Source organism: Castor canadensis, chromosome 3, assembly GCF_047511655.1.
Source record: "Castor canadensis chromosome 3, mCasCan1.hap1v2, whole genome shotgun sequence".
Taxonomy (NCBI): domain Eukaryota; kingdom Metazoa; phylum Chordata; class Mammalia; order Rodentia; family Castoridae; genus Castor; species Castor canadensis.
This window is the reverse complement of record NC_133388.1, coordinates 91,117,839-91,130,464: the sequence shown is the minus strand read 5'-3', so window position 1 is coordinate 91,130,464 and position 12,626 is coordinate 91,117,839. Positions and strand designations below refer to the sequence as shown.

Here is a 12,626-nt window from a genome sequence, read left to right as displayed (position 1 = left end):
GGGGTGGGGAGGAGGGGGCGGGTGGGAGGGGGACGGAGGGCAGACAGGATCAAAGGCCTAGAACCGGAACGGGCACGGGCTAGGAGGATGCCAAGCCACCAGCGCCCGCCAAGTGGCCGCCACCCGGCCCCCCAGACCCGCACTCCCCAGCGGGCGCCGCGGGCCTCCAGCCCTCAGGCGCCCCCTCCTCGCGACGCGGCCCGCCCACCTCCCCACAAGCCAGCCTGCCGAGACCAGGAAATGGCCCACAGGAGGGCCAGGGACCACCAGAGCCCAGCTGAGGAGGCTAGGCGCTCCCCAGGGCCTGCCCAGGCGCCTAGGAGGAGGTGCCCAGGTCCTACCAGCTTCGAGGGGCTTGGCCGCCGCCCCCCCCACCTCCCCCTTACCCACCTCCTCCTCCCTCACCCCTCCCCGCTCCCCCCCACCTACTCCCTCCCCCCCTTCCCCCTCCTCCCCCCCGCATCTGCACGCGGACCCGGAATCATTCCCCACGGGGCGCCCTGAATTGCCACAGAGAGTCCAGCTTCCCAAAGTGGCCTTCCCCGGAGGCAAAGTGGTCCCCGCCAGACCCTTGGCCCAGACACCCAGTGTTCCATGACTGTTTCGCTGGTGGGCACAGCGGCGTTTGCCCCGCGCCCCTCACCCAGAGGGCCCCTCCCACCCCGTAAAGGATGTCCAACATCCTTCCTTATGTCCAGCTTCCCTGGGGGTGAGTTCATGGTGCCAGTACCTTCTGGGGTCTCCTTGCCTGGAGGCGGAGCCTCTGTCTAGACTGGGGAAATTGCATGGTCTCCAACTCGGCCCCTTTCCCTTCAGCAGTGGGATGCCGGATTTGCTATTTGCTTCGGGGTATGTGGGGATGGGGCCAGATGGGGACGGGTGGTCCGGTAGGAGCCCCCATGAGAGGAGAGGGAGGCGCATGAGGGACTCCTACCCACCCGGTGGGAGCTGATGGGTGCAGGGGAAGGGAGGGGGTGAGGGCCAGAGGTGGGAAGTAGAAACACACACACACACACACACACACACACACACACACACACACACACACACACACACTCTCTCTCTCTCTCTCTGCCCTGCTTCCCAGGCTCCTCACAGACCTTAGCTTCCTGCAGTTTCCTTTAGAGTCCTCTGTGGCATGGGTTTCCCTTTTCCTTCAGGTACCTGGACAGGGTTCCCAGGGTTGCTCTCAGAGCACACAGCCCAAGAGCTCTTTGCACACCCACACCACGCCATGGACTCGGTTCGGTTGGCATGGAGGTGAGTACCAGCCGCGCGCTGGTTCCTGAAATCCCGGCCCATTTCCGCCTTCAGGCTTTCTCCCTGGACCTCCTCGGCAGGCTTCCACCCTGCGTTCCACTTCCAACTTTGACCAGAAGACACCAAGCTGCTCACAAGCACCAGGTCAGCGGCATGGCAAGGAGGAGCCAGAACACAATCCCCTCACCTCTCTAGCCCCCACTCCTGACCTCACCCCACTCTGCAACCCTAGGTAGGCTGCTGCCTTTGAGGCAGCAGGCCCCACGGTGTTGGCTCAAATGTCCTCTTCCCCGAGCGCGTCTCTGCCTCTCCCCATCACCACAAGCACCCAAGGAGCAGTGCGAAGGTGGGAGGAGGGACTCGGAGGTGGGGGGCCGGGGCACGCAGGTGCAATGGCCACCATGTACCCGAGTGCTAGGTGTGATTGTCAGCCACAGCCCGCCCAGCCAGAGGGCCTGCAGCCCCAAGAATGGATGTGAGCCTCGGCAAAGGCGAGGCACAGGGCACGTGGACGGGACGGGCACAGCCCTGTCCAGAGCCTGAAGGTCAACCCGCACTCCTGCCAGGGGTGCTCCATCTGCTCCAGGATGGGATGAAACACAACGAGGATGAGCCCCGGCCCTCCTCTCCACATGGGACACAGGCCATTCCTTTCTCTCCATGGGACACAGTCCAAAGCAGGTAGAGAGAGGGACATGGATAGAGGAGGAGGAGCTGATGAGAAAGAGAGACAGAGTGGGGGAAAGGAATGGAGAGAGACACAGAGTGACAGTGAGGGCCACAGGACACACAGAGACAGAGAAACAGGGAGAGAGAAGGAGAGAGCAAGAGGCATGCAGGTTAAGAGGCTTGGAGGGGCACAAGGCCAAAGATACAGAGATACACACCCAGAGAGACGGACACACAAGGAGAGAGAGAGAGCCAGAGCCAGAGAGAGAGACAGAGCCAGAGACAGAGAGACAGAGAGAGCCAGAGACAGGGACAGAGACAGAGACAGATTGAGAGAAATGGGAGGAATGTGAGGGTCTAGCCCCTCCCCCCCACCCCCAAAGTGAGCTCAACAGGGAGTGTGTGCCTTGCCAGGCAAAGAACGCTTGGGCTGCTCTGACAAGGTGAGGCCTCAGGCCTGTAGTGCAGCAGGAGGGGAAGCCTGGAGAGCAGAGGTATTTTGCCAGCCCTCTGAGAGCACTGTGGTTCTCCGTGGGTAAAAGTGGAGGAGCTCGGTGCCATTGAGTGGCGCTTGTCGGGCGGCAGGAGCGAAGGGAAGGGGAGCGCTGCAGCGCTGAAGGGTGTGCGGTCGGTGGGGGGCCCTGAGGCTGGGAGGGGACCACGCGTGGCTAGGTGGTTCGGTGGACTGTCCAGTCCGGAAAGGCTTTGTGGACTCAGCCGGTGAGCGTGGAGACGCGGCCCTGAGGCCACAGGAGCCGCGCACGAGGCGCGCCTGGAGGTGCGGGCAAAAGCGTCAGGCACGTCCTTCGAGCCGGAATCGAACCAGCGACCTAAGGATGTCCAGGGCTGTGTGTGCAGTCTACAGTCCTCCGCTCTACCAGCTGAGCTATCGAAGGGTGCGTGCTGCCAGGGCTGGGTCACGTCCCTTTGTGCCAATTGAGGGAGGCCAAGCCACTGCAAGACCACAGGCCCCGCGCGCCTTGGGTGGCTTGGAAAGCCGCCAGGGAAGAGAAGAGAGCCCTGCCCGGCTCCACGCGCGCCACCGCGCGTCTGGTGCCTTTTGGCCTTCCCGGGGCGGAGCAGGTCCTCCGGGGCATGGTGGCGGCCCGTCCTCAGAGTGTCCCTTAGGCAGCTGGGCCCCGCTGCCTTCCCGGTTGCACGGGTGCCCGGTGCCCACGGCCTTCGCTGGCCGCATGGCGGGACAGGGGTGTGTCATGAGGGGAGGGCTGGTTTGGGGCGGCGGGGACTGGAGGTGGGGGCCGGGGGGTGGGGCTGGGGGGTGGGGAGGAGGGGGCGGGTGGGAGGGGGACGGAGGGCAGACAGGATCAAAGGCCTAGAACCGGAACGGGCACGGGCTAGGAGGATGCCAAGCCACCAGCGCCCGCCAAGTGGCCGCCACCCGGCCCCCCAGACCCGCACTCCCCAGCGGGCGCCGCGGGCCTCCAGCCCTCAGGCGCCCCCTCCTCGCGACGCGGCCCGCCCACCTCCCCACAAGCCAGCCTGCCGAGACCAGGAAATGGCCCACAGGAGGGCCAGGGACCACCAGAGCCCAGCTGAGGAGGCTAGGCGCTCCCCAGGGCCTGCCCAGGCGCCTAGGAGGAGGTGCCCAGGTCCTACCAGCTTCGAGGGGCTTGGCCGCCGCCCCCCCCACCTCCCCCTTACCCACCTCCTCCTCCCTCACCCCTCCCCGCTCCCCCCCACCTACTCCCTCCCCCCCTTCCCCCTCCTCCCCCCGCATCTGCACGCGGACCCGGAATCATTCCCCACGGGGCGCCCTGAATTGCCACAGAGAGTCCAGCTTCCCAAAGTGGCCTTCCCCGGAGGCAAAGTGGTCCCCGCCAGACCCTTGGCCCAGACACCCAGTGTTCCATGACTGTTTCGCTGGTGGGCACAGCGGCGTTTGCCCCGCGCCCCTCACCCAGAGGGCCCCTCCCACCCCGTAAAGGATGTCCAACATCCTTCCTTATGTCCAGCTTCCCTGGGGGTGAGTTCATGGTGCCAGTACCTTCTGGGGTCTCCTTGCCTGGAGGCGGAGCCTCTGTCTAGACTGGGGAAATTGCATGGTCTCCAACTCGGCCCCTTTCCCTTCAGCAGTGGGATGCCGGATTTGCTATTTGCTTCGGGGTATGTGGGGATGGGGCCAGATGGGGACGGGTGGTCCGGTAAGAGCCCCCATGAGAGGAGAGGGAGGCGCATGAGGGACTCCTACCCACCCGGTGGGAGCTGATGGGTGCAGGGGAAGGGAGGGGGTGAGGGCCAGAGGTGGGAAGTAGAAACACACACACACACACACACACACACACACACACACACACACACACACTCTCTGCCCTGCTTCCCAGGCTCCTCACAGACCTTAGCTTCCTGCAGTTTCCTTTAGAGTCCTCTGTGGCATGGGTTTCCCTTTTCCTTCAGGTACCTGGACAGGGTTCCCAGGGTTGCTCTCAGAGCACACAGCCCAAGAGCTCTTTGCACACCCACACCACGCCATGGACTCGGTTCGGTTGGCATGGAGGTGAGTACCAGCCGCGCGCTGGTTCCTGAAATCCCGGCCCATTTCCGCCTTCAGGCTTTCTCCCTGGACCTCCTCGGCAGGCTTCCACCCTGCGTTCCACTTCCAACTTTGACCAGAAGACACCAAGCTGCTCACAAGCACCAGGTCAGCGGCATGGCGAGGAGGAGCCAGAACACAATCCCCTCACCTCTCTAGCCCCCACTCCTGACCTCACCCCACTCTGCAACCCTAGGTAGGCTGCTGCCTTTGAGGCAGCAGGCCCCACGGTGTTGGCTCAAATGTCCTCTTCCCCGAGCGCGTCTCTGCCTCTCCCCATCACCACAAGCACCCAAGGAGCAGTGCGAAGGTGGGAGGAGGGACTCGGAGGTGGGGGGCCGGGGCACGCAGGTGCAATGGCCACCATGTACCCGAGTGCTAGGTGTGATTGTCAGCCACAGCCCGCCCAGCCAGAGGGCCTGCAGCCCCAAGAATGGATGTGAGCCTCGGCAAAGGCGAGGCACAGGGCACGTGGACGGGACGGGCACAGCCCTGTCCAGAGCCTGAAGGTCAACCCGCACTCCTGCCAGGGGTGCTCCATCTGCTCCAGGATGGGATGAAACACAACGAGGATGAGCCCCGGCCCTCCTCTCCACATGGGACACAGGCCATTCCTTTCTCTCCATGGGACACAGTCCAAAGCAGGTAGAGAGAGGGACATGGATAGAGGAGGAGGAGCTGATGAGAAAGAGAGACAGAGTGGGGGAGAGGGATGGAGAGAGACACAGAGTGACAGTGAGGGCCACAGGACACACAGAGACAGAGAAACAGGGAGAGAGAAGGAGAGAGCAAGAGGCATGCAGGTTAAGAGGCTTGGAGGGGCACAAGGCCAAAGATACAGAGATACACACCCAGAGAGACGGACACACAAGGAGAGAGAGAGAGCCAGAGCCAGAGAGAGAGACAGAGCCAGAGACAGAGAGACAGAGAGAGCCAGAGACAGGGACAGAGACAGAGACAGATTGAGAGAAATGGGAGGAATGTGAGGGTCTAGCCCCCCCCCCCACCCCCAAAGTGAGCTCAACAGGGAGTGTGTGCCTTGCCAGGCAAAGAACGCTTGGGCTGCTCTGACAAGGTGAGGCCTCAGGCCTGTAGTGCAGCAGGAGGGGAAGCCTGGAGAGCAGAGGTATTTTGCCAGCCCTCTGAGAGCACTGTGGTTCTCCGTGGGTAAAAGTGGAGGAGCTCGGTGCCATTGAGTGGCGCTTGTCGGGCGGCAGGAGCGAAGGGAAGGGGAGCGCTGCAGCGCTGAAGGGTGTGCGGTCGGTGGGGGGCCCTGAGGCTGGGAGGGGACCACGCGTGGCTAGGTGGTTCGGTGGACTGTCCAGTCCGGAAAGGCTTTGTGGACTCAGCCGGTGAGCGTGGAGACGCGGCCCTGAGGCCACAGGAGCCGCGGGCAAAAGCGTCAGGCACGTCCTTCGAGCCGGAATCGAACCAGCGACCTAAGGATGTCCAGGGCTGTGTGTGCAGTCTACAGTCCTCCGCTCTACCAGCTGAGCTATCGAAGGGTGCGTGCTGCCAGGGCTGGGTCACGTCCCTTTGTGCCAATTGAGGGAGGCCAAGCCACTGCAAGACCACAGGCCCCGCGCGCCTTGGGTGGCTTGGAAAGCCGCCAGGGAAGAGAAGAGAGCCCTGCCCGGCTCCACGCGCGCCACCGCGCGTCTGGTGCCTTTTGGCCTTCCCGGGGCGGAGCAGGTCCTCCGGGGCATGGTGGCGGCCCGTCCTCAGAGTGTCCCTTAGGCAGCTGGGCCCCGCTGCCTTCCCGGTTGCACGGGTGCCCGGTGCCCACGGCCTTCGCTGGCCGCATGGCGGGACAGGGGTGTGTCATGAGGGGAGGGCTGGTTTGGGGCGGCGGGGACTGGAGGTGGGGGCCGGGGGGTGGGGCTGGGGGGTGGGGAGGAGGGGGCGGGTGGGAGGGGGACGGAGGGCAGACAGGATCAAAGGCCTAGAACCGGAACGGGCACGGGCTAGGAGGATGCCAAGCCACCAGCGCCCGCCAAGTGGCCGCCACCCGGCCCCCCAGACCCGCACTCCCCAGCGGGCGCCGCGGGCCTCCAGCCCTCAGGCGCCCCCTCCTCGCGACGCGGCCCGCCCACCTCCCCACAAGCCAGCCTGCCGAGACCAGGAAATGGCCCACAGGAGGGCCAGGGACCACCAGAGCCCAGCTGAGGAGGCTAGGCGCTCCCCAGGGCCTGCCCAGGCGCCTAGGAGGAGGTGCCCAGGTCCTACCAGCTTCGAGGGGCTTGGCCGCCGCCCCCCCCACCTCCCCCTTACCCACCTCCTCCTCCCTCACCCCTCCCCGCTCCCCCCCACCTACTCCCTCCCCCCCTTCCCCCTCCTCCCCCCCGCATCTGCACGCGGACCCGGAATCATTCCCCACGGGGCGCCCTGAATTGCCACAGAGAGTCCAGCTTCCCAAAGTGGCCTTCCCCGGAGGCAAAGTGGTCCCCGCCAGACCCTTGGCCCAGACACCCAGTGTTCCATGACTGTTTCGCTGGTGGGCACAGCGGCGTTTGCCCCGCGCCCCTCACCCAGAGGGCCCCTCCCACCCCGTAAAGGATGTCCAACATCCTTCCTTATGTCCAGCTTCCCTGGGGGTGAGTTCATGGTGCCAGTACCTTCTGGGGTCTCCTTGCCTGGAGGCGGAGCCTCTGTCTAGACTGGGGAAATTGCATGGTCTCCAACTCGGCCCCTTTCCCTTCAGCAGTGGGATGCCGGATTTGCTATTTGCTTCGGGGTATGTGGGGATGGGGCCAGATGGGGACGGGTGGTCCGGTAAGAGCCCCCATGAGAGGAGAGGGAGGCGCATGAGGGACTCCTACCCACCCGGTGGGAGCTGATGGGTGCAGGGGAAGGGAGGGGGTGAGGGCCAGAGGTGGGAAGTAGAAACACACACACACACACACACACACACACACACACACACACACACACTCTCTGCCCTGCTTCCCAGGCTCCTCACAGACCTTAGCTTCCTGCAGTTTCCTTTAGAGTCCTCTGTGGCATGGGTTTCCCTTTTCCTTCAGGTACCTGGACAGGGTTCCCAGGGTTGCTCTCAGAGCACACAGCCCAAGAGCTCTTTGCACACCCACACCACGCCATGGACTCGGTTCGGTTGGCATGGAGGTGAGTACCAGCCGCGCGCTGGTTCCTGAAATCCCGGCCCATTTCCGCCTTCAGGCTTTCTCCCTGGACCTCCTCGGCAGGCTTCCACCCTGCGTTCCACTTCCAACTTTGACCAGAAGACACCAAGCTGCTCACAAGCACCAGGTCAGCGGCATGGCGAGGAGGAGCCAGAACACAATCCCCTCACCTCTCTAGCCCCCACTCCTGACCTCACCCCACTCTGCAACCCTAGGTAGGCTGCTGCCTTTGAGGCAGCAGGCCCCACGGTGTTGGCTCAAATGTCCTCTTCCCCGAGCGCGTCTCTGCCTCTCCCCATCACCACAAGCACCCAAGGAGCAGTGCGAAGGTGGGAGGAGGGACTCGGAGGTGGGGGGCCGGGGCACGCAGGTGCAATGGCCACCATGTACCCGAGTGCTAGGTGTGATTGTCAGCCACAGCCCGCCCAGCCAGAGGGCCTGCAGCCCCAAGAATGGATGTGAGCCTCGGCAAAGGCGAGGCACAGGGCACGTGGACGGGACGGGCACAGCCCTGTCCAGAGCCTGAAGGTCAACCCGCACTCCTGCCAGGGGTGCTCCATCTGCTCCAGGATGGGATGAAACACAACGAGGATGAGCCCCGGCCCTCCTCTCCACATGGGACACAGGCCATTCCTTTCTCTCCATGGGACACAGTCCAAAGCAGGTAGAGAGAGGGACATGGATAGAGGAGGAGGAGCTGATGAGAAAGAGAGACAGAGTGGGGGAGAGGGATGGAGAGAGACACAGAGTGACAGTGAGGGCCACAGGACACACAGAGACAGAGAAACAGGGAGAGAGAAGGAGAGAGCAAGAGGCATGCAGGTTAAGAGGCTTGGAGGGGCACAAGGCCAAAGATACAGAGATACACACCCAGAGAGACGGACACACAAGGAGAGAGAGAGAGCCAGAGCCAGAGAGAGAGACAGAGCCAGAGACAGAGAGACAGAGAGAGCCAGAGACAGGGACAGAGACAGAGACAGATTGAGAGAAATGGGAGGAATGTGAGGGTCTAGCCCCCCCCCCCCACCCCCAAAGTGAGCTCAACAGGGAGTGTGTGCCTTACCAGGCAAAGAACGCTTGGGCTGCTCTGACAAGGTGAGGCCTCAGGCCTGTAGTGCAGCAGGAGGGGAAGCCTGGAGAGCAGAGGTATTTTGCCAGCCCTCTGAGAGCACTGTGGTTCTCCGTGGGTAAAAGTGGAGGAGCTCGGTGCCATTGAGTGGCGCTTGTCGGGCGGCAGGAGCGAAGGGAAGGGGAGCGCTGCAGCGCTGAAGGGTGTGCGGTCGGTGGGGGGCCCTGAGGCTGGGAGGGGACCACGCGTGGCTAGGTGGTTCGGTGGACTGTCCAGTCCGGAAAGGCTTTGTGGACTCAGCCGGTGAGCGTGGAGACGCGGCCCTGAGGCCACAGGAGCCGCGGGCAAAAGCGTCAGGCACGTCCTTCGAGCCGGAATCGAACCAGCGACCTAAGGATGTCCAGGGCTGTGTGTGCAGTCTACAGTCCTCCGCTCTACCAGCTGAGCTATCGAAGGGTGCGTGCTGCCAGGGCTGGGTCACGTCCCTTTGTGCCAATTGAGGGAGGCCAAGCCACTGCAAGACCACAGGCCCCGCGCGCCTTGGGTGGCTTGGAAAGCCGCCAGGGAAGAGAAGAGAGCCCTGCCCGGCTCCACGCGCGCCACCGCGCGTCTGGTGCCTTTTGGCCTTCCCGGGGCGGAGCAGGTCCTCCGGGGCATGGTGGCGGCCCGTCCTCAGAGTGTCCCTTAGGCAGCTGGGCCCCGCTGCCTTCCCGGTTGCACGGGTGCCCGGTGCCCACGGCCTTCGCTGGCCGCATGGCGGGACAGGGGTGTGTCATGAGGGGAGGGCTGGTTTGGGGCGGCGGGGACTGGAGGTGGGGGCCGGGGTGTGGGGCTGGGGGGTGGGGAGGAGGGGGCGGGTGGGAGGGGGACGGAGGGCAGACAGGATCAAAGGCCTAGAACCGGAACGGGCACGGGCTAGGAGGATGCCAAGCCACCAGCGCCCGCCAAGTGGCCGCCACCCGGCCCCCCAGACCCGCACTCCCCAGCGGGCGCCGCGGGCCTCCAGCCCTCAGGCGCCCCCTCCTCGCGACGCGGCCCGCCCACCTCCCCACAAGCCAGCCTGCCGAGACCAGGAAATGGCCCACAGGAGGGCCAGGGACCACCAGAGCCCAGCTGAGGAGGCTAGGCGCTCCCCAGGGCCTGCCCAGGCGCCTAGGAGGAGGTGCCCAGGTCCTACCAGCTTCGAGGGGCTTGGCCGCCGCCCCCCCCACCTCCCCCTTACCCACCTCCTCCTCCCTCACCCCTCCCCGCTCCCCCCCACCTACTCCCTCCCCCCCTTCCCCCTCCTCCCCCCCCGCATCTGCACGCGGACCCGGAATCATTCCCCACGGGGCGCCCTGAATTGCCACAGAGAGTCCAGCTTCCCAAAGTGGCCTTCCCCGGAGGCAAAGTGGTCCCCGCCAGACCCTTGGCCCAGACACCCAGTGTTCCATGACTGTTTCGCTGGTGGGCACAGCGGCGTTTGCCCCGCGCCCCTCACCCAGAGGGCCCCTCCCACCCCGTAAAGGATGTCCAACATCCTTCCTTATGTCCAGCTTCCCTGGGGGTGAGTTCATGGTGCCAGTACCTTCTGGGGTCTCCTTGCCTGGAGGCGGAGCCTCTGTCTAGACTGGGGAAATTGCATGGTCTCCAACTCGGCCCCTTTCCCTTCAGCAGTGGGATGCCGGATTTGCTATTTGCTTCGGGGTATGTGGGGATGGGGCCAGATGGGGACGGGTGGTCCGGTAGGAGCCCCCATGAGAGGAGAGGGAGGCGCATGAGGGACTCCTACCCACCCGGTGGGAGCTGATGGGTGCAGGGGAAGGGAGGGGGTGAGGGCCAGAGGTGGGAAGTAGAAACACACACACACACACACACACACACACACACACACACACACACACACACACACTCTCTCTCTCTCTCTCTCTGCCCTGCTTCCCAGGCTCCTCACAGACCTTAGCTTCCTGCAGTTTCCTTTAGAGTCCTCTGTGGCATGGGTTTCCCTTTTCCTTCAGGTACCTGGACAGGGTTCCCAGGGTTGCTCTCAGAGCACACAGCCCAAGAGCTCTTTGCACACCCACACCACGCCATGGACTCGGTTCGGTTGGCATGGAGGTGAGTACCAGCCGCGCGCTGGTTCCTGAAATCCCGGCCCATTTCCGCCTTCAGGCTTTCTCCCTGGACCTCCTCGGCAGGCTTCCACCCTGCGTTCCACTTCCAACTTTGACCAGAAGACACCAAGCTGCTCACAAGCACCAGGTCAGCGGCATGGCAAGGAGGAGCCAGAACACAATCCCCTCACCTCTCTAGCCCCCACTCCTGACCTCACCCCACTCTGCAACCCTAGGTAGGCTGCTGCCTTTGAGGCAGCAGGCCCCACGGTGTTGGCTCAAATGTCCTCTTCCCCGAGCGCGTCTCTGCCTCTCCCCATCACCACAAGCACCCAAGGAGCAGTGCGAAGGTGGGAGGAGGGACTCGGAGGTGGGGGGCCGGGGCACGCAGGTGCAATGGCCACCATGTACCCGAGTGCTAGGTGTGATTGTCAGCCACAGCCCGCCCAGCCAGAGGGCCTGCAGCCCCAAGAATGGATGTGAGCCTCGGCAAAGGCGAGGCACAGGGCACGTGGACGGGACGGGCACAGCCCTGTCCAGAGCCTGAAGGTCAACCCGCACTCCTGCCAGGGGTGCTCCATCTGCTCCAGGATGGGATGAAACACAACGAGGATGAGCCCCGGCCCTCCTCTCCACATGGGACACAGGCCATTCCTTTCTCTCCATGGGACACAGTCCAAAGCAGGTAGAGAGAGGGACATGGATAGAGGAGGAGGAGCTGATGAGAAAGAGAGACAGAGTGGGGGAAAGGAATGGAGAGAGACACAGAGTGACAGTGAGGGCCACAGGACACACAGAGACAGAGAAACAGGGAGAGAGAAGGAGAGAGCAAGAGGCATGCAGGTTAAGAGGCTTGGAGGGGCACAAGGCCAAAGATACAGAGATACACACCCAGAGAGACGGACACACAAGGAGAGAGAGAGAGCCAGAGCCAGAGAGAGAGACAGAGCCAGAGACAGAGAGACAGAGAGAGCCAGAGACAGGGACAGAGACAGAGACAGATTGAGAGAAATGGGAGGAATGTGAGGGTCTAGCCCCTCCCCCCCACCCCCAAAGTGAGCTCAACAGGGAGTGTGTGCCTTGCCAGGCAAAGAACGCTTGGGCTGCTCTGACAAGGTGAGGCCTCAGGCCTGTAGTGCAGCAGGAGGGGAAGCCTGGAGAGCAGAGGTATTTTGCCAGCCCTCTGAGAGCACTGTGGTTCTCCGTGGGTAAAAGTGGAGGAGCTCGGTGCCATTGAGTGGCGCTTGTCGGGCGGCAGGAGCGAAGGGAAGGGGAGCGCTGCAGCGCTGAAGGGTGTGCGGTCGGTGGGGGGCCCTGAGGCTGGGAGGGGACCACGCGTGGCTAGGTGGTTCGGTGGACTGTCCAGTCCGGAAAGGCTTTGTGGACTCAGCCGGTGAGCGTGGAGACGCGGCCCTGAGGCCACAGGAGCCGCGCACGAGGCGCGCCTGGAGGTGCGGGCAAAAGCGTCAGGCACGTCCTTCGAGCCGGAATCGAACCAGCGACCTAAGGATGTCCAGGGCTGTGTGTGCAGTCTACAGTCCTCCGCTCTACCAGCTGAGCTATCGAAGGGTGCGTGCTGCCAGGGCTGGGTCACGTCCCTTTGTGCCAATTGAGGGAGGCCAAGCCACTGCAAGACCACAGGCCCCGCGCGCCTTGGGTGGCTTGGAAAGCCGCCAGGGAAGAGAAGAGAGCCCTGCCCGGCTCCACGCGCGCCACCGCGCGTCTGGTGCCTTTTGGCCTTCCCGGGGCGGAGCAGGTCCTCCGGGGCATGGTGGCGGCCCGTCCTCAGAGTGTCCCTTAGGCAGCTGGGCCCCGCTGCCTTCCCGGTTGCACGGGTGCCCGGT

General features: G+C 64.0%; 4 non-coding genes across 4 annotated transcripts; all 4 read right to left on the bottom strand.

Annotated features, from left to right (window-relative positions):
* Positions 1-2,731: 2,731 nt before the first annotated feature.
* Trnay-gua (transfer RNA tyrosine (anticodon GUA)) lies at positions 2,732-2,825 on the bottom strand. Its single transcript has 2 exons — positions 2,789-2,825; positions 2,732-2,767 (listed from the first exon to the last, which is right to left on the bottom strand). It is a non-coding gene; the product is annotated as a tRNA-Tyr (tRNA).
* Positions 2,826-5,891: 3,066 nt separating this feature from the next.
* Positions 5,892-5,985, bottom strand: Trnay-gua (transfer RNA tyrosine (anticodon GUA)). Its single transcript has 2 exons — positions 5,949-5,985; positions 5,892-5,927 (listed from the first exon to the last, which is right to left on the bottom strand). It is a non-coding gene; the product is annotated as a tRNA-Tyr (tRNA).
* Positions 5,986-9,051: 3,066 nt separating this feature from the next.
* On the bottom strand, positions 9,052-9,145 carry Trnay-gua (transfer RNA tyrosine (anticodon GUA)). Its single transcript has 2 exons — positions 9,109-9,145; positions 9,052-9,087 (listed from the first exon to the last, which is right to left on the bottom strand). It is a non-coding gene; the product is annotated as a tRNA-Tyr (tRNA).
* A 3,112-nt stretch (positions 9,146-12,257) lies between these two features.
* Trnay-gua (transfer RNA tyrosine (anticodon GUA)) lies at positions 12,258-12,351 on the bottom strand. Its single transcript has 2 exons — positions 12,315-12,351; positions 12,258-12,293 (listed from the first exon to the last, which is right to left on the bottom strand). It is a non-coding gene; the product is annotated as a tRNA-Tyr (tRNA).
* Positions 12,352-12,626: the final 275 nt, after the last annotated feature.